We start from the raw sequence: 19,777 nt of genomic DNA, 5'->3' as shown, positions 1-19,777 counted from the left end.
TGGCTGGCGGTGTGCGTGGACTGGTGGTGTGTGTGGACTGGTGCTTGGCTTGTGGTGTCCGTGGACTGGAGCTTGGCTGGTGGTGTGCGTGTACTGGAGCTTGGCTGACAGTGTGCGTGGAATGGTGCTTGGCTGGCGGTGTGCGTGGAATGGTACTTGTCTGGTGGTGTGTGCGGACTGGTGCTTGGCTGGTGGTGTCCGTGGACTGGCGCTTGGCTAGCGGTGTGCGTGGACTGGTGTTTGGCTAGCGGTGTGTGTGGACTGGTGCTCGGCTGGCTGTGTGTGAGTAGTGACTTTCTGCTGGTCACTACACACACTGATAGCTGAGTGCCACTCCACGCAATCCATCAGCCTGTGTAGTTGCTGTCTTGATTGTGGGCGTGTGAAAGTGATGGGCCCTTGAATGGCGCTGTCTGCTGGTGTGAGTTTTGTTATGTGATGGGCCCGCGGCTGGCGGTGTGAATGGTTTTGTATGTCTCACACGTATGAAAGGTGTATGAATGGCCTTTAAAGAGGTTGGTGCCTTGTCGTGGCTTTACAGCTCACGAGCTGTGAGTCAATGGTTCAGTTTCTTGCCCTTTCAATTATTACCAGTGCATTTCATTTCTGTGAAATCACTTGCTAATACAATTGTATCTACTGAACCATCACTCACCCTCGTGGCAAATCCAACCAGTATGTGTGTGTGCTTGCGGATTAGATGGCTGTGCAGTAATATTTGTCTTTCTGAAGCAGGGTGTACCTTGTCCCTTTTTGGTGAATTTTGTAATGTGTTGCTTTTGTGCCTGGTGGTGCGAATGGTCTTGTTTGTATCACGTATGAAAGGTGTATGAATGGCCTGTAAAGTGGTTGGTGCCTTGACGTGGCTTTACAGCTCACGAGCTGCGAGTCATTGGTTTGGTTTTTTGTGAATTTAATTATTGACAGTGCATTTCATTTTTGTGAAATCTCTTGTTAATAAAATTTAATACACTGAACCATGACTCGCCCTCGTGCCAAATCCAACCAGTATGTGTGTGTGTTTGAGGAATAGATGGTTGTGCAGGAAACTTTGTTTTTAGTTTCTCTGCCAAGGTACACTTTCCATTCAAGAATAACCCACCAACTGTAGATATTGTCGAAAACCCATGGGAGTTCATGGTGATGTCTCTCTTGTGAATTCAAAACATTTTTTTATCCCCAATGTCCTGCAAACCTCAAAATGTCTGCTACATTTTCTTTGCAATATTATTCCAAAATTCTCACGCTGTAGGAACAATAGTTAATCTGGTTTTGCAAGGGGGGTCACTTTGGTTTTTGGCCCGGTGCTCGGCGGCCATCTAGGGAAACCTACCAAACCCATGCAATCTGAAAACTAGACACCCGGCGGCTTTCAGGGAGGTATGGCTTGCGTTGATCCCCCAACGTTTCCTTACCCAGAATCCCCTGCAAACCTCCATTTTTGCTGAAAAAATCACTTTTTTCACACATTTTGGGGTGGGAAAGTAGTGGCATCACCGGGCTCACACAAATTTACCACCACCCAGCGTTCCCCCAGGTCTCCCGGTAAAAATGATGCCTCACTTGTGTGGGAGGCCCAAGTACCCGCGGCAGGCAAGGGCCCAAAACGTAGTGAGGCGACATCAAAATGGCCTATCGCAAAACCACCTGGTTTTGCAAGGGGGGTCACTTTGGTTTTTGGCCTGGTGCGCGGCGGCCATCTAGGGAAACCTACCAAACCCATGCATTTCTGAAAACTAGACACCCGGCGGCTTCCAGGGAGGTATGGCTTGCGTGGATCCCCCAACGTTTCCTTACCCAGAATCCCCTGCAAACCTCAATTTTTGCTGAAAAAATCACTTTTTTCACACATTTTGGGGTGGGAAAGTAGTGGCATCACCGGGCTCACACAAATTTATCACCACCCAGCGTTCCCCCAGGTCTCCCGGTAAAAATGGTGCCTCACTTGTGTGGGAGGCCCAAGTACCCGCGGCAGGAAAGGGCCCAAAACGTAGTGATGCGACATCAAAATGGCCTATCGCAAAACCACCTGGTTTTGCAAGGGGGGTCACTTTGGTTTTTGGCCCGGTGCGTGGCGGCCATCTAGGGAAACCTACCAAACCCACGCATTTCTGAAAACTAGACACCCGGCGGTTTCCAGGGAGGTATGGCTTGCGTGGATCCCCCAACGTTTCCTTACTCAGAATCCCCTGCAAACCTCAATTTTTGCTGAAAAAATCACTTTTTTCACACATTTTGGGGTGGGAAAGTAGTGGCATCACCGGGCTCACACAAATTTACCACCACCCAGCGTTCCCCCAGGTTTCCCGGTAAAAATGATGCCTCACTTGTGTGGGAGGCCCAAGTACCCGCGGCAGGCAAGGGCCCAAAACGTAGTGAGGCGACATCAAAATGGCCTATCGCAAAACCACCTGGTTTTGCAAGGGGGGTCCACTTTGGTTTTTGGCCCGGTGCGCGGCGGCCATCTAGGGAAACCTACCAAACCCACGCATTTCTGAAAACTAGACACCCGGCGGCTTCCAGGGAGGTATGGCTTGCGTGGATCCCCCAATGTTTCCTTACCCAGAATCCCCTGCAAACCTCAATTTTTGCTGAAAAAATCACTTTTTTCACACATTTTGGGGAGGGAAAGTAGTGGCATCACCGGGCTCACACAAATTTACCACCACCCATCGTTACCCCCGGTCTCCCGGTAAAAATGGTGCCTCACTTGTGTGGGAGGCCCAAGTACCCGCGGCAGGCAAGGGCCCAAAACGTAGTGAGGCGACATCAAAATGGCCTATCGCAAAACCACCTGGTTTTGCAAGGGGGGTCACTTTGGTTTTTGGCCCGGTGCGCGGCGGCCATCTAGGGAAACCTACCAAACCCATGCATTTCTGAAAACTAGACACCCGGCGGCTTCCAGGGAGGTATGGCTTGCGTGGATCCCCCAACGTTTCCTTACCCAGAATCCCCTGCAAACCTCAATTTTTGCTGAAAAAATCACTTTTTTCACACATTTTGGGGAGGGAAAGTAGTGGCATCACCGGGCTCACACAAATTTACCACCACCCAGCGTTCCCCCAGGTCTCCCGGTAAAAATGGTGCCTCACTTGTGTGGGAGGCCCAAGCACCCGCGGCAGGCAAGGGCCCAAAACGTAGTGAGACGACATCAAAATGGCCCATCGCAAAACCACCTGGTTTTGCAAGGGGGGTCACTTTGGTTTTTGGCCCGGTGCGCGGCGGCCATCTAGGGAAACCTACCAAACCTACACATTTCTGAAAACTAGACACCCGGCGGCTTCCAGGGAGGTATGGCTTGCGTGGATCCCCCAACGTTTCCTTACCCAGAATCCCCTGCAAACCTCAATTTTTGCTGAAAAAATCACTTTTTTCACACATTTTGGGGTGGGAAAGTAGTGGCATCACCGGGCTCACACAAATTTACCACCACCCAGCGTTCCCCCAGGTCTCCCGGTAAAAATGGTGCCTCACTTGTGTGGGAGGCCCAAGTACCCGCGGCAGGCAAGGGCCCAAAACGTAGTGAGGCGACATCAAAATGGCCTATCGCAAAACCACCTGGTTTTGCAAGGGGGGTCACTTTGGTTTTTGGCCCGGTGCGCGGCGGCCATATAGGGAAATGTTAGAAATGAGGGGGCTCTGGTTGACGCAGGTGTGAACCCACAACAAGCAGGGACCCTTTACTTCTTGTCAGGGCGAAGGATGACTCCCCAGAATAACCCCTGCTCACCCTCTAGGTGCGTGGCGCGAGCAGTCTAGGCTAAGTCTCAGGCGTACACGGTTAAGCAAATGCAATTACACATACAGTAAACCCCTTGCATGCACCACAAACGGACACCCATCCGGGAGTATATAAAAATAAGCTTTTATGTAGTTTCAGCAGAGTTAAATACAAGGCCCAGTAACGTTGAACTGATGGGGCCACAATTCTTGGAAATACGGTCAAGTTCTCTTGGTTTTACGGAAAGTTCTTTAGGCGGGCACAAGGTAACTGTAGGCCTCAGCGCACTTCGTGCTGAAGCAGCGCCCGGGGAGCACACAGCAGATGACAGGGAAATAAGAACGTTGCGGACCCTGGATCCGATGCGAGCTCGCGGTCGAGTTCGTAAGTACAGTACCTTGTTTCTTGACGCAAAGGCGGGTGCAGGATTTCAGCGGCTCTTCGACAGAAGAGCGAGGCGGCGTCCGGGGCTCCCACACTTCACGATGGGGGTCTGATCTTCAGGCTCACGACAGGAGCGGGGTGTTACAGGTGGCGGGTGAACAAAGCGGGGCAGCCGGGCACGCCGATGCGTCCGGGCCGTCCGAGGCTTGGAGATGCTCACAAACGCCGATTCCGGCGGGAGGGTGAAGGGGCACAGCGAGCCTCCACGAGCGAGGTGACGGGGCAGCCCAGCACAGCGTAGGGGGAGCGGCTCCGATCGAGCGAGGCTCTTCCCAAGGCGGGGGCGGCTAAGCAGTCCTGGTCACGGCTCAGGGAGGGACTGGGCACGAGGGTCACAGCTCCGGCGAGGGAAAGGACACCACAGTCCAGCAGCAGGCGAGTGAAGATCAGGTAGAGCCCAATGTTCCTGGGGCTCAGTTCAGGGGGCAAGCTCAGTTCCAAGCCCTTGGAGATCGTTTTGGAAAAGCACAAGTTTTGAAAGTAAAAGTAAAGTAAAAGTATTCAGCAACAGTTTCTCTTCTCTCCTTTGGCAGCAAGGTCACCACTGCAGGCCAATCCCCCAGGATAGGGACAGTCTTCCTCCTACAGCTTTCCCGGTGCCTCCTCCTCAGGCAGAGATTCTTCTTGGTCAAAAGCGGATCTAGTTTCTTAGGAGCAGGGCTCCTCCATTTATACCACAAATCTTTTGTTCTCCCAGGCCAGGGGGGCCCTTGCCTAGTTCAGTCCGGTTTCTGAGCACTTTGTTTACGTGATGCAGGCTTCTTCTTTCAGAGTGCAGGGCAGAGTCATCAGACGCTCCACAGGGGGTGGAGCCGGCATCGAGGTTGCGGAGCACTGTCCTATTCAGAGCCTAGGAGCACTCCTCCCACCCATCTACCTGTCGATCGTCCTATTCATACCAGGCTACCTAGCCCTGCCCATCTGGGTTCCCCCAGCCCTGTCACTCACACCAGCCAGACATCAGATACACATCACGCAGAGGCGGCTGAAATAGTTAGGCAAGCAAAGGCCAACTTTCTAAAAGTGACATTTGCAAACCCGGAATATTAAAATAAACCTTGCGAAAAGATGTACCTTATCATTCCGAGTTCAGGCATACTAAACTCGATCTCCTACCATGTTCCCTGGGTCGGTTAGGATCATAGGGTGTAATAATCCAGGCCGCCCATACTGGCCTATGAGAACAGGGTAGCCTTACAGTAGTGAACAACAAAATGGCGGTCATTCACTACCAGGACATGCCACGCATCTAGGCTTGTCCTACCTCAGGCTCACAATGCACCCTGCCCGTGGGCCTACCAGAGGGGTGACTAACATGCAGCTAAGGGAAGGTTTCGGGGACCGGCAAGTGTGGGCACTTGTCGGTCGGCGCGTCAGTACCAGACTGCACGCAGGCTCTGCGACGGCAGACCTTAGACGTATTTTACCGGCCGCTTCCGTGGGTGGCACAACCCGTGCTGCAAGCCCACCAGCGGCGTTTGCCTTTACATGCCCTGGCGCTCCTGGCGCACTTTACTGGGGTCTGATAGTAAATCAAACAATCCAATCATGGAATCCAACCAACACATACAATTTATAAAGGGAGCACTCGCACCGTGACACTGGTTGGCAGTGGCACAGCGCGCTGAGCGGCCAACACCATAAAATCACCTGAGGCACAGCGACAAAAAGAGGAAGGGAGACTCATGCCAAGGTGCCAGGTCTAACACGTGTCCCCTCCAGCTGAAAGGTGGGGAGAACTACCCTACCCCAGGGAGTTCCTCACCACTAAGGCGGAAAAATCTGGACAGACCGTCAGCATTGGCGTGATCTGTACCAGGGCGATGTTCCACCGTGAAATCCATCCCCTGTAGGGAAATGGACCACCTCAACAGCTTTGGATTCTCACCCCTCATATGCATCAACCATCTGAGGGGCCTGTGGTCCGTCTGAACCCGGAAGTGAGACCCAAACAAGTAGGGTCTTAGCTTCTTCAGCGCCCAGACCACAGCAAATGCCTCACGCTCAATAGCACTCCATCTCTGTTCCCGTGGAAGTAACCTCCTGCTAATAAAGGCTACGGGTTGATCTAGGCCCTCCTCATTAATCTGTGAAAGAACAGCCCCCACACCATGCTCTGAAGCGTCTGTCTGAACGATAAACTCTTTGGAGAAGTTGGGAGCCAAGAGCACGGGCGCCGTGCACATAGCAGTTTTCAAGGCCTCAAAAGCTCTCTGACAGGTGTCAGTCCAGATCACCTTCCTGGGCTGCTTCTTCGAAGTCAGCGCTGTCAAGGGGGCAACCAGGTTGCCATACCCCTTGACAAACCTCCTGTAGTACCCGGTGAGACCTAGGAAGGCTCTCACCTCCGTCTGGGTTTTGGGCGCCTCCCAATTCAGGATGGTTTCTATCTTGGGCTGAAGGGGTGCCACCTGGCCACTCCCAACTTGGTGTCCCAAGTACACCACGGAACCCTGCCCGATCTGGCACTTACTCGCCTTGATCGTGAGGCCTGCCTTCCGCAGCGCCATCAACACTTCCCAGAGGTGTCGCAAGTGTTCCTCCCACGTGGAGCTGAACACGGCGATGTCATCCAGGTAGGCTGCACTGAACGAATCCAGCCCAGCCAACACCTGGTTGACCAATCTCTGGAAGGTGGCAGGGGCATTCTTCATCCCAAATGGCATAACCCGGAACTGGTAGTGCCCATCTGGGGTGGAAAATGCTGACCTCTCTTTGGCCCCCTCGGTCAAGGCGATCTGCCAATACCCAGACGTTAGATCAAACGTGCTGAGGTAGTTGGCAGCCCCTAGCCGATCGATGAGCTCATCAGCTCTGGGGATGGGGTGTGCGTCAGTCCTAGTGACTGAATTGAGTCCTCTGTAGTCCACACAGAACCGGAGTTCGGGTGTGGCTCCCGGCGCTGCAGCCTTTGGGACCAAGACCACGGGGCTGGCCCAAGGACTGCTAGAAGACTCAATGACCCCGAGTGCAAACATCTTGGAGACCTCCTCCTTGATGCATGTCCTCACCCTGTCAGTCACCCTGTAGGCCTTGTGCCGTACAGGAGGGCTATCCCCAGTGTCCACATCATGGACGCACCAATCAGTGACACCAGGGACCAGGGAAAACAGATCAGAAAATTGTCCCAGCAACTGGCGACAATCATCCTGTTGCTCAGGGGTCAGGGTGGAAGAGAGGATGACACCATCCACTGACCCATCTTGCTCCTTGGCTGACAGGAGGTCCGGAAGAGGTTCGGTCTCCTCTTCCATCCCCGCATCTGTTGCCAAGAGCATGCCCACTTGGGACCTCTCCAAGTGGGGCTTGAGGCGGTTGACATGTAGGACCCGTAAGGGGTTCCTGGGAGTCTTCAGGTCCACCACGTAGGTAACAGGACTCTTTCGCTCCACCACCTCAAAGGGACCGGTCCACTTATCCTGGAGCGCACACGGCTCCACGGGGGCCAAGACCCATACTTTCTGCCCAGGCTGAAGCTCTACCAGAGTGGCATTCTGGTCGTACCACCGCTTCATCTCCTCCTGGCTGGCTTCCAGATTTGCCTCAGCAAGTTGCCTGAAACGCCTAGTCTGATTCCTGAAGGCCAGCATGTAGCTATATACATTCTGGGGAGGTTTCCTGGGAGATTGCTCCCAGCCTTCCTTGACCAGACTTAGAGGTCCTCTGACGGGGTGACCATACAGAAGCTCAAAGGGACTGAACCCCAGAGACTTCTGTGGCACCTCACGGTAAGCGAAGAGAAGGCATGGTAAGAGGACGTCCCACTTGCGCCTCATGGGTCCTTCTAGGCCCATTATCATGCCTTTGAGGGTTCGGTTGAATCTCTCAACCAACCCGTTTCCTTGGGGGTGGTAAGGTGTGGTGAACTTGTAGGTTACACCACACTCTTGCCAAAGAGATTTCATGTACTTGGACATGAAATTGGTACCTCGGTCAGACACCACCTCTAGAGGGAATCCCACTCGGGAGAAAATTCCCATCAGTGCACGTCCCACCACGGGGGCCGTCACGGTCCTCAGAGGAATGGCTTCCGGGTACCGGGTGGCATGGTCCACCAGGACCAGGATGAACCTATTGCCCATCGCTGTCTTGGGGTCCAGTGGCCCTACAATGTCGATCCCCACTCGCTGGAATGGAGTACCGACCACAGGGAATGGCTGGAGTGGAGCCTTCTGCTTCCTTCCACTCTTTCCACTTGCCTGGCAAGTCTGGCATGTCCTGCAGTGAGTATCCGAACTCCTGCGCATTTGGGGCCAATAAAAGTGGGTGACAAGCCTTTCAAAGGTCTTGTCCTGCCCCAAATGCCCTGCCAATGGCACATCGTGAGCTAGCCCCAGTAGGAAGGCTCTGAAGTCCTGGGGTACCACCAGCGCACGGGCTGACCCAGGCTCAGCAACCTTAGGCTCTGTATATAGGAGGTCGTTCTCCCAGTAAATGAAATGTGATCCTGACTGATCACCTGCGGCCTGGTCTGCAGCCTGCTGCCGCATACCCACGAGAGAAGGGCACTCCTTCTGTGCCTTGCAAAAGTCCTCCCTGGTGGGACCCCCTTCCTGCTGCCAGTGGGTCAGCTCCGGCAGGTCTCCCAGTTCAGCTATCTGCTCCCCTGTAGGCTCCAGGGCATCCCCCTCAAGGTCTGCTTCCTCCTGGACCGTGGGAACTTCAGGGGCCGGCTTCCCACGCCCCTTGCCCCTTCTCTCTGAGGCCGGTTCCTGGGCCTCCCTCTCAGGCTCCAGGACCTCTCGAGTACCTTTACTGGCTGCCATGGACCGTGTGGTCACACACGCCCAATCCGGCATACCCAACATCTCCAGGTGAGCACTCCGCTCCACCTGAGCCCAAGGTGAGCTCTCCAAATCGTTCCCTAGCAAACAGTCTACAGGCATGGCGGGCCTCACAGCTACCTGAAGAGTACCAGAGACCCCCCCCCACTCGAAGGGAACCTGAGCCACCTTGCAGTGCCTCTCTGTGTTGTCAGCGGCAACAACGGGATAGAATGCATTGGGGACCACCTGCTCTTGAGACACCAGGTGACACCTGACAGCGGTCACACTGGCTCCTGTATCTCTAAGAGCTTCCACCCTATGGCCATTTATGGTCACCCACTGCCTGTACTTCTTAGTGTTCTCAGGCAGCTGGGTTGGAGGGACCACTTCACGGTCTCCTAGCGAGACCAGGGACATCTCTGCGGGACCCCACCCACCTTGGACATCCCTCTCCTCCCCCAAGGCTACACTAGTCACCTGCCGGGGTGGGGCACCAGTGGGTGCTGGTTTACCAAACATCGGACACTTCACATCAGAGGCAAAATGCCCCAAATTGTTACACCTGTAACATCTTACGGGCCCCTTCTGAACAGGAGGACCTGTCGGGGCCCCGGTCGGTTTCTGGGGTGGGGGAGGCTGAGAACCCTTCCCTTGGTTCCCGTGGGGATTATTTTGTGGCCCTTTTTGGAACTGCTTCTGTTTACCCCTGTCCCCCCCACTCTTCTGCTGGGGACCCTGCCCACCTTTGGCGGAATCTCCCACGGTACCCTTGTGGACCCTGGTACTGACCCAGCGGTCCGCCTCCTCAGCAAGCTTCCTCGGGTTAGTCAGCTTACTATCGATCAGGTGCTGGCGCAGCTCAGGAAAACAATTACTGGACAAGTGCTCCCATGCCATTAGATCAAGAAGCCCTTGATAATCAGTCACCTTACTACCCTTCACCCAACCATCCAGCGCTCTGCAAAAGAAAGTCACATACTCCACATACGTACTATTGGGAATCTTAGTGCAACCCCTGAACCTCTGTCTATATAACTCAGGGGTCAACCCATACCTAGTCATCAATGCTTCCTTCATATGGGGGTAAGAATTACGAACATCAACAGGTAAATCTAACAGTGTGTCCCGCCCTTCACTCAGGAACCTTCCCCACAACCCCGCTCCCCAATCTTTCTCAGGGACCCGGTGGGAAGACATGGCTACCTCGTAGGCTCTGAACCACTGCCCGATGTCGTCATTCCTGAAGAACTCCTTCACTACATCCTTAGGAATATAAACTCTTGGTTCCGCCGATCCTGGCGGTGTGCTGCCACCAGAGGGATTAAGCTCCAAACTTTTGGCTTTCAGCTCCAGCTCCCTCAGCTTCATGTCATGCTCTAATTGTAGTTTCTTTTCTTCCATGGCTAATCTTTGTTTTTCCATATCCATCTGCCCATGAAGTTTCGCCATTTCCACCTCGTGTGCCCGGGTTGCTGCCCTGTCCGCCAACTCCTCTGGCGACAGGCATCTGCCGAACTCATGGACACTTTCTGGTGGAACCACTTCCACCTGATTCTCTGGTGCCTTTGACTCATACCAGGCCCTCAGCGCCTTTACGAGTTGCTCCTTCTTTTTCAATCCAGTTTGGGCAATCCTGAACTTGGAGCAAAGACCTTTCAAGTCTTCATTGGTACGATCATGAAGTGCGCCTTCCTCCCAATCTATGTCTTCAAATCCAGAGATTACGGAAGCCGCCCTTCCGGCGGAAAGTGAACCAGGCATGGCTCTAACAACGGAGATTCTTGGCAAAACAAAAACAATGCTAGCCTTGTGGCTGTGTTACTGGTCTGCTCTCCCTACGTGGTGATCAGTGATTCACTACACGCAAACCACAAATGCAAATCCGTAAATCCTCACCGCTGCCACCAATGTTAGAAATGAGGGGGCTCTGGTTGACGCAGGTGTGAACCCACAACAAGCAGGGACCCTTTACTTCTTGTCAGGGCGAAGGATGACTCCCCAGAATAACCCCTGCTCACCCTCTAGGTGCGTGGCGCGAGCAGTCTAGGCTAAGTCTCAGGCGTACACGGTTAAGCAAATGCAATTACACATACAGTAAACCCCTTGCATGCACCACAAACGGACACCCATCCGGGAGTATATAAAAATAAGCTTTTATGTAGTTTCAGCAGAGTTAAATACAAGGCCCAGTAACGTTGAACTGATGGGGCCACAATTCTTGGAAATACGGTCAAGTTCTCTTGGTTTTACGGAAAGTTCTTTAGGCGGGCACAAGGTAACTGTAGGCCTCAGCGCACTTCGTGCTGAAGCAGCGCCCGGGGAGCACACAGCAGATGACAGGGAAATAAGAACGTTGCGGACCCTGGATCCGATGCGAGCTCGCGGTCGAGTTCGTAAGTACAGTACCTTGTTTCTTGACGCAAAGGCGGGTGCAGGATTTCAGCGGCTCTTCGACAGAAGAGCGAGGCGGCGTCCGGGGCTCCCACACTTCACGATGGGGGTCTGATCTTCAGGCTCACGACAGGAGCGGGGTGTTACAGGTGGCGGGTGAACAAAGCGGGGCAGCCGGGCACGCCGATGCGTCCGGGCCGTCCGAGGCTTGGAGATGCTCACAAACGCCGATTCCGGCGGGAGGGTGAAGGGGCACAGCGAGCCTCCACGAGCGAGGTGACGGGGCAGCCCAGCACAGCGTAGGGGGAGCGGCTCCGATCGAGCGAGGCTCTTCCCAAGGCGGGGGCGGCTAAGCAGTCCTGGTCACGGCTCAGGGAGGGACTGGGCACGAGGGTCACAGCTCCGGCGAGGGAAAGGACACCACAGTCCAGCAGCAGGCGAGTGAAGATCAGGTAGAGCCCAATGTTCCTGGGGCTCAGTTCAGGGGGCAAGCTCAGTTCCAAGCCCTTGGAGATCGTTTTGGAAAAGCACAAGTTTTGAAAGTAAAAGTAAAGTAAAAGTATTCAGCAACAGTTTCTCTTCTCTCCTTTGGCAGCAAGGTCACCACTGCAGGCCAATCCCCCAGGATAGGGACAGTCTTCCTCCTACAGCTTTCCCGGTGCCTCCTCCTCAGGCAGAGATTCTTCTTGGTCAAAAGCGGATCTAGTTTCTTAGGAGCAGGGCTCCTCCATTTATACCACAAATCTTTTGTTCTCCCAGGCCAGGGGGGCCCTTGCCTAGTTCAGTCCGGTTTCTGAGCACTTTGTTTACGTGATGCAGGCTTCTTCTTTCAGAGTGCAGGGCAGAGTCATCAGACGCTCCACAGGGGGTGGAGCCGGCATCGAGGTTGCGGAGCACTGTCCTATTCAGAGCCTAGGAGCACTCCTCCCACCCATCTACCTGTCGATCGTCCTATTCATACCAGGCTACCTAGCCCTGCCCATCTGGGTTCCCCCAGCCCTGTCACTCACACCAGCCAGACATCAGATACACATCACGCAGAGGCGGCTGAAATAGTTAGGCAAGCAAAGGCCAACTTTCTAAAAGTGACATTTGCAAACCCGGAATATTAAAATAAACCTTGCGAAAAGATGTACCTTATCATTCCGAGTTCAGGCATACTAAACTCGATCTCCTACCATGTTCCCTGGGTCGGTTAGGATCATAGGGTGTAATAATCCAGGCCGCCCATACTGGCCTATGAGAACAGGGTAGCCTTACAGTAGTGAACAACAAAATGGCGGTCATTCACTACCAGGACATGCCACGCATCTAGGCTTGTCCTACCTCAGGCTCACAATGCACCCTGCCCGTGGGCCTACCAGAGGGGTGACTAACATGCAGCTAAGGGAAGGTTTCGGGGACCGGCAAGTGTGGGCACTTGTCGGTCGGCGCGTCAGTACCAGACTGCACGCAGGCTCTGCGACGGCAGACCTTAGACGTATTTTACCGGCCGCTTCCGTGGGTGGCACAACCCGTGCTGCAAGCCCACCAGCGGCGTTTGCCTTTACATGCCCTGGCGCTCCTGGCGCACTTTACTGGGGTCTGATAGTAAATCAAACAATCCAATCATGGAATCCAACCAACACATACAATTTATAAAGGGAGCACTCGCACCGTGACACTGGTTGGCAGTGGCACAGCGCGCTGAGCGGCCAACACCATAAAATCACCTGAGGCACAGCGACAAAAAGAGGAAGGGAGACTCACGCCAAGGTGCCAGGTCTAACAGGAAACCTACCAAACCCACGCATTTCTGAAAACTAGACACCCGGCAGCTTCCAGGGAGGTATGGCTTGCGTGGATCCCCCAACGTTTCCTTACCCAGAATCCCCTGCAAACCTCAATTTTTGCTGAAAAAATCACTTTTTTCACACATTTTGGGGAGGGAAAGTAGTGGCATCACCGGGCTCACACAAATTTACCACCACCCAGCGTTCCCCCAGGTCTCCCGGTAAAAAATGGTGCCTCACTTGTGTGGGAGGCCCAAGTACCCGCGGCAGGCAAGGGCCCAAAACGTAGTGAGGCGACATCAAAATGGCCTATCGCAAAACCACCTGGTTTTGCAAGGGGGTCACTTTGGTTTTTGGCCCGGTGCGCGGCGGCCATCTAAGTAAACCTACCAAACCCACGCATTTCTGAAAACTAGACACCCGGCGGCTTCCAGGGAGGTATGGCTTGCGTGGATCCCCCAACGTTTCCTTACCCAGAATCCCCTGCAAACCTCAATTTTTGCTGAAAAAATCACTTTTTTCACACATTTTGGGGTGGGAAAGTAGTGGCATCACCAGGCTCACACAAATTTACCACCACCCAGCGTTCCCCCAGGTCTCCCGGTAAAAATGGTGCCTCACTTGTGTGGGAGGCCCAAGTACCCGCGGCAGGCAAGGGCCAAAAACGTAGTGAGGCGACATCAAAATGGCCTATCGCAAAACCACCTGGTTTTGCAAGGGGGGTCACTTTGGTTTTTGGCCCGGTGTGCGGCGGCCATCTAGGGAAACCTACCAAACCCACGCATTTATGAAAACTAGACACCCGGCAGCTTCCAGGGAGGTATGGCTTGCGTGGATCCCCCAACGTTTCCTTACCCAGAATCCCCTGCAAACCTCAATTTTTGCTGAAAAAATCACTTTTTTCACACATTTTGGGGAGGGAAAGTAGTGGCATCCCCGGGCTCACACAAATTTACCACCACCCAGCGTTCCCCCAGGTCTCCCGGTAAAAAATGGTGCCTCACTTGTGTGGGAGGCCCAAGTACCCGCGGCAGGCAAGGGCCCAAAACGTAGTGAGGCGACATCAAAATGGCCTATCGCAAAACCACCTGGTTTTGCAAGGGGGTCACTTTGGTTTTTGGCCCGGTGCGCGGCGGCCATCTAAGTAAACCTACCAAACCCACGCATTTCTGAAAACTAGACACCCGGCGGCTTCCAGGGAGGTATGGCTTGCGTGGATCCCCCAACGTTTCCTTACCCAGAATCCCCTGCAAACCTCAATTTTTGCTGACAAAATCACTTTTTTCACACATTTTGGGGTGGGAAAGTAGTGGCATCACCAGGCTCACACAAATTTACCACCACCCAGCGTTCCCCCAGGTCTCCCGGTAAAAATGGTGCCTCACTTGTGTGGGAGGCCCAAGTACCCGCGGCAGGCAAGGGCCCAAAACGTAGTGAGGCGACATCAAAATGGCCTATCGCAAAACCACCTGGTTTTGCAAGGGGGGTCACTTTGGTTTTTGGCCCGGTGCGCGGCGGCCATCTAGGGAAACCTACCAAACCCACGCATTTATGAAAACTAGACACCCGGCGGCTTCCAGGGAGGTATGGCTTGCGTGGATCCCCCAACGTTTCCTTACCCAGAATCCCCTGCAAACCTCAATTTTTGCTGAAAAAATCACTTTTTTCACACATTTTGGGGTGGGAAAGTAGTGGCATCACCGGGCTCACACAAATGTACCACCACCCAGCGTTCCCCCAGGTCTCCCGGTAAAAATGGTGCCTCACTTGTGTGGGAGGCCCAAGTACCCGCGGCAGGCAAGGGCCCAAAACATAGTGAGGCGACATCAAAATGGCCTATCGCAAAACCACCTGGTTTTGCAAGGGGGGTCACTTTGGTTTTTGGCCCGGTGCGCGGCGGCCATCTAGGGAAACCTACCAAACCCATGCATTTCTGAAAACTAGACACCCGGCGGCTTCCAGGGAGGTATTTGCTTGCGTGGATCCCCCAACGTTTCCTTACCCAGAACCCCCTGCAAACCTCAATTTTTGCTGAAAAAATCACTTTTTTCACACATTTTGAGGAGGGAAAGTAGTGGCATCAATGGGCTCACACAAATTTACCACCACCCAGCGTTCCCCCAGGTCTCCCGGTAAAAATGGTGCCTCACTTGTGTGGGAGGCCCAAGTACCCGCGGCAGGCAAGGGCCCAAAACGTAGTGAGGCGACATCAAAATGGCCTATCGCAAAACCACCTGGTTTTGCAAGGGGGTCACTTTGGTTTTTGGCCCGGTGCGCGGCGGCCATCCAGGGAAACCTACCAAACCCACGCATTTCTGAAAACTAGACACCCGGCGGCTTCCAGGGAGGTATGGCTTGCGTGGATCCCCCAACGTTTCCTTACCCAGAATCCCCTGTAAACCTACATTTTTGCTGAAAAAATCACTTTTTTCACACATTTTGGGGTGGGAAAGTAGTGGCATCACCGGGCTCACACAAATTTACCACCACTCAGCATTCCCCCAGGTCTCCCGCTAAAAATAGTGCCTCACTTGTGTGGGAGGCCCAAGTACCCGCGGCAGGCAAGGGCCCAAAACGTTGTGATGGGACATTTGGGATAGGCAATGTTGATGTCGCCTCACTACGTTTTGGGCCCTTGCCTGCCGCGGGTACTTGGGCCTCCCACACAAGTGAGGCACCATTTTTACCGGGAGACCTGGGGGAACGCTGGGTGGTGGTAAATTTGTGTGAGCCCAGTGATGCCACTACTTTCCCACCCCAAAATGTGTGAAAAAAGTGAGTTTTTCAGCAAAAATTGAGGTTTGCAGGGGATTCTGGGTAAGGAAACGTTGGGGGATCCACGCAAGCCATACCTCCCTGGAAGCCGCCGGGTGTCTAGTTTTCAGAAATGCGTGGGTTTGGTAGGTTTCCCTAGGTGCCGGCAGGGCTAGAGTTAAAAAACTACAGCTAGTCACTTAGCCAAAAAAGGGTCATTTTTCACTGCAAAATTGAGGTGTGACCACCTTGCGTTTTGCGCCGTTTCCTGTCGCGGGCACTAGGCCGACCTGCACAAGTGAGGTACCATTTTTCTCGTATGACTTTGGGGAATGCGGGGCGGGTGGAAATTTGTGGATCCACGCAGATTCCGGAACTTTCCACCACAGAAATGTGGGCAAAATGTGGTTTTTTTGTCATTTTTTTACGTTTGCAAGGGATTCTGGGTAACAGACCATGGTGGGAGGCAGTCAAGTCACCCCATCCTGGATTCCCCTGGGTGTCTAGTTTTCAAAAATGTATAGGTTTGCTAGGTTTCCCTAAGTGCCGGCAGGGCTAGGGTTCAAAAACTACAGCTAGTCACTTTGCCAAAAAAGGGTCATTTTTCACTACAAAATTGTGGTGTGACCACGTTGCGTTTTGCGTCCTTTCCTGTCACGGGCACTAGGCCGACCCGCACAAGTGAGGTACCATTCTTCTCGTAGGACTTTGGGGAACGCGGGGTGGGTGGATCCACGCAGGTTCCAGAACTTTCCATCCCAGAAATGTGGGGAAAATGTGTTTTTTTTGGTCATTTTTTTACGTTTGCAAGGGATTCTAGGTAACAGACCATGGTGGGAGGCAGTCAAGTCACCCCATCCTGGATTCCCCTGGGTGTCTAGTTTTCAAAAATGTATAGGTTTGCTGGTTTCCCAAGGTGCTGGCAGGGCTAGGGTTCAAAAACTACAGCTAGTCCCTTTGCCAAAAAAGGGTCATTTTTCACTGCAAAATTGAGGTGTGACCACGTTGCGTTTTGCGTCCTTTCCTGTCGCGGGCACTAGGCCGACCCGCACAAGTGAGGTACCATTTTTCTCGTAGGACTTTGGGGAACGCGGGGTGGGTGTAAATTTGTGGATCCACGCAGATTCCAGAACTTTCCATTCCAGAAATGTGGGGAAAATTTGTTTTTTTGTCATTTTTTTACGTTTGCAAGGGATTCTGGGTAACAGACCATGGTGGGAGGCAGTCAAGTCACCCCATCCTGGATTCCCCTGGGTGTCTAGTTTTCAAAAATGTATAGGTTTGCTAGGTTTCCCTAAGTGCCGGCAGGGTTAGGGTTCAAAAACTACAGCTAGTCACTTTGCCAAAAAAGGGTCATTTTTCACTGCAAAATTGAGGTGTGACCACGTTGTGTTTTGTGCCGTTTCCTGTCGCGGGCACTAGGCCGACCCGCACAAGTGAGGTACCATTTTTCTCGTAGGACTTTGGGGAACGCGGGGTGGGTGGAAATTTGTGGATCCACGCAAATTCCAGAACTTTCCATCCCAGAAATGTGGGGAAAATGTGTTTTTTTTGTCATTTTTTTATGTTTGCAAGGGATGCTGGGTAACAGACCATGGTGGGAGGCAGTCAAGTCACCCCATCCTGGATTCCCCTGGGTGTCTAGTTTTCAAAAATGTATAGGTTTGCTAGGTTTCCCTAAGTGCCGGCAGGGCTAGGGTTGAAAAACTACAGCTAGTCAATTTGCCAAAAAAGGGTCATTTTTCACTGCAAAATTGAGGTGTGACCACGTTGCGTTTTGCGCCGTTTCCTGTCGCGGGCACTAAGCCGACCCGCACAAGTGTGGTACCATTTTTCTCGTAGGACTTTGGGGAACGCGGGGTGGGTGGAAATTTGTGGATCCACGCAGATTCCGGAACTTTCCACCCCAGAAATGTGGGGAAAATGTGTTTTTTTGGTCATTGTTTTACGTTTGCAAGGGATTCTGGGTAACAGACCATGGTGGGAGGCAGTCAAGTCACCCCATCCTGGAATCCCCTGGGTGTCTAGTTTTCAAAAATGTATAGGTTTGTTAGGTTTCCCTAAGTGCCGGCAGGGCTAGGGTTCAAAAACTACAGCTAGTCACTTTGCCAAAAAAGGGTCATTTTTCACTGCAAAATTGAGGTGTGACCACGTTGCGTTTTGCGCCGTTTCCTGTCGCGGGCACTAGGCCGACCCGCACAAGTGAGGTACCATTTTTCTTGTAGGACTTTGGGGAATGCGGGGTGGGTGGAAATTTGTGGATCCACGCAGATTCCAGAACTTTCCACCACAGAAATGTAGGGAAAATGTGTTTTTTTTGTCAATTTTTTACGTTTGCAAGGGATTCTGGGTAACAGACCATGGTGGGAGGCAGTCAAGTCACCCCATCCTGGATTCCCCTGGGTGTCTAGTTTTCAAAAATGTATAGGTTTGCTAGGTTTCCCAAGGTGCTGGTAGGGCTAGGGTTCAAAAACTACAGCTAGTCCCTTTGCCAAAAAAGGGTCATTTTTCACTGCAAAATTGAGGTGTGACCACGTTGCGTTTTGCGCCGTTTCTTGTCGTGGGCACTAGGCCGACCCGCACAAGTGAGGTACCATTTTTCTCGTAGGACTTTGGGGAACGCGGGGTGGGTGGAAATTTGTGGATCCACGCAGATTCCAGAACTTTCCACCACAGAAATGTGGGGAAATTATTTTTTTTTTGGCAATTTTTTAGGTTTGCAAGGGATTCTGGGTAACAGAACCTGGTGGGAGGCAGTCAAGTCACCCCATCCTGGATTCCCCTGGGTGTCTAGTTTTCAAAAATGTATAGGTTTGCTACGTTTCCCTAGGTGCCGGCAGGGCTAGGTTTCAAAAACTACAGCTAGACTCTTCGCAAAAAATGTGTAAATTTTCAGTGTGAAAATGTGGTGTGTTCACCTTAGGTTTTGAGCCACTTCCTGTCGTGGGCACTATGCCTACCCACACAAGTGAGGTACCATTTTTATCGGGAGACTTATGGTAGTTCAGATTTGTAAAGCAACTGTTATTACCTATTGATTTTTGATGCATTTCTCCCTTCCAAATGAAAGACATTGTGTAAAAAAAAAGTCATTTTGAAAAATGACCAATAATTTTCATGCAAGTATGAGTATTCCCAATTTCGAAAAAGTGCAAATATACACTGTTTCTAAACTCTGTAATTTGTTCCCATTTCAGAAATACAAAGGTGTTTTTCATACCAATTTTTCCATGTATACATTTTCACACTATAATTGCTATATACCCAGAACTAAAAAAAAACCATTACAAAATGCTGCTCATTTTTTTACTCTGGGTTCCTTGGGCTCTTGGTGAACCTACAAGTCCTATATATCCCCACAACCAGGAAGGTCCAGTGGATGTAACGGTACATTGCTTTCTAAGAGATGTCATAATTAGAAGAAGTTACAGGTGAAAACGTTGACTCAAAAGGCTGCTTTTTTCAACTAATTTTTAATTTTTCCTATATTTAACTGGTAGTTTCTATAAAGAAACCTTGATGGATCTACACAAATGACCCCTTGCTGAATTCAGAATTTTGTCTACTTTTCAAAAATGTATAGCTTTCCAGGATCCATTATTGTTTTTGTACCCATTTCTACCATTAACTGGAAGGAGGTTGAAAGCACAAAAAATAGCAAAAATAGGGTATGTCCCAGAAAAATGTCAAAACTGTGTGAAAAATGTTGGTTTTCTGACAAAATTCTGTCATTCCCTAAAAGCTGGAGAAATGGTGATTTCAGCCCCACAAACCCTTTTTTGATAGCATTTGCAGAGAAAAACCCAGAAGCTTTCATTTGCAGCCGGTTTTTCCCATTTTTCACAAAAAAACCAAAATTGTGTTGTATTTTGACTAATTCCTGGGAACCCTCTAGGAGAATCCACAAACCCTGGGTACCTTTAGAATCC

The sequence above is a fragment of the Triturus cristatus genome, chromosome 3_2 (genome assembly GCF_964204655.1).
Source record: "Triturus cristatus chromosome 3_2, aTriCri1.1, whole genome shotgun sequence".
NCBI lineage: Eukaryota > Metazoa > Chordata > Amphibia > Caudata > Salamandridae > Triturus > Triturus cristatus.
Note: the sequence above shows the minus strand (reverse complement) of the source record.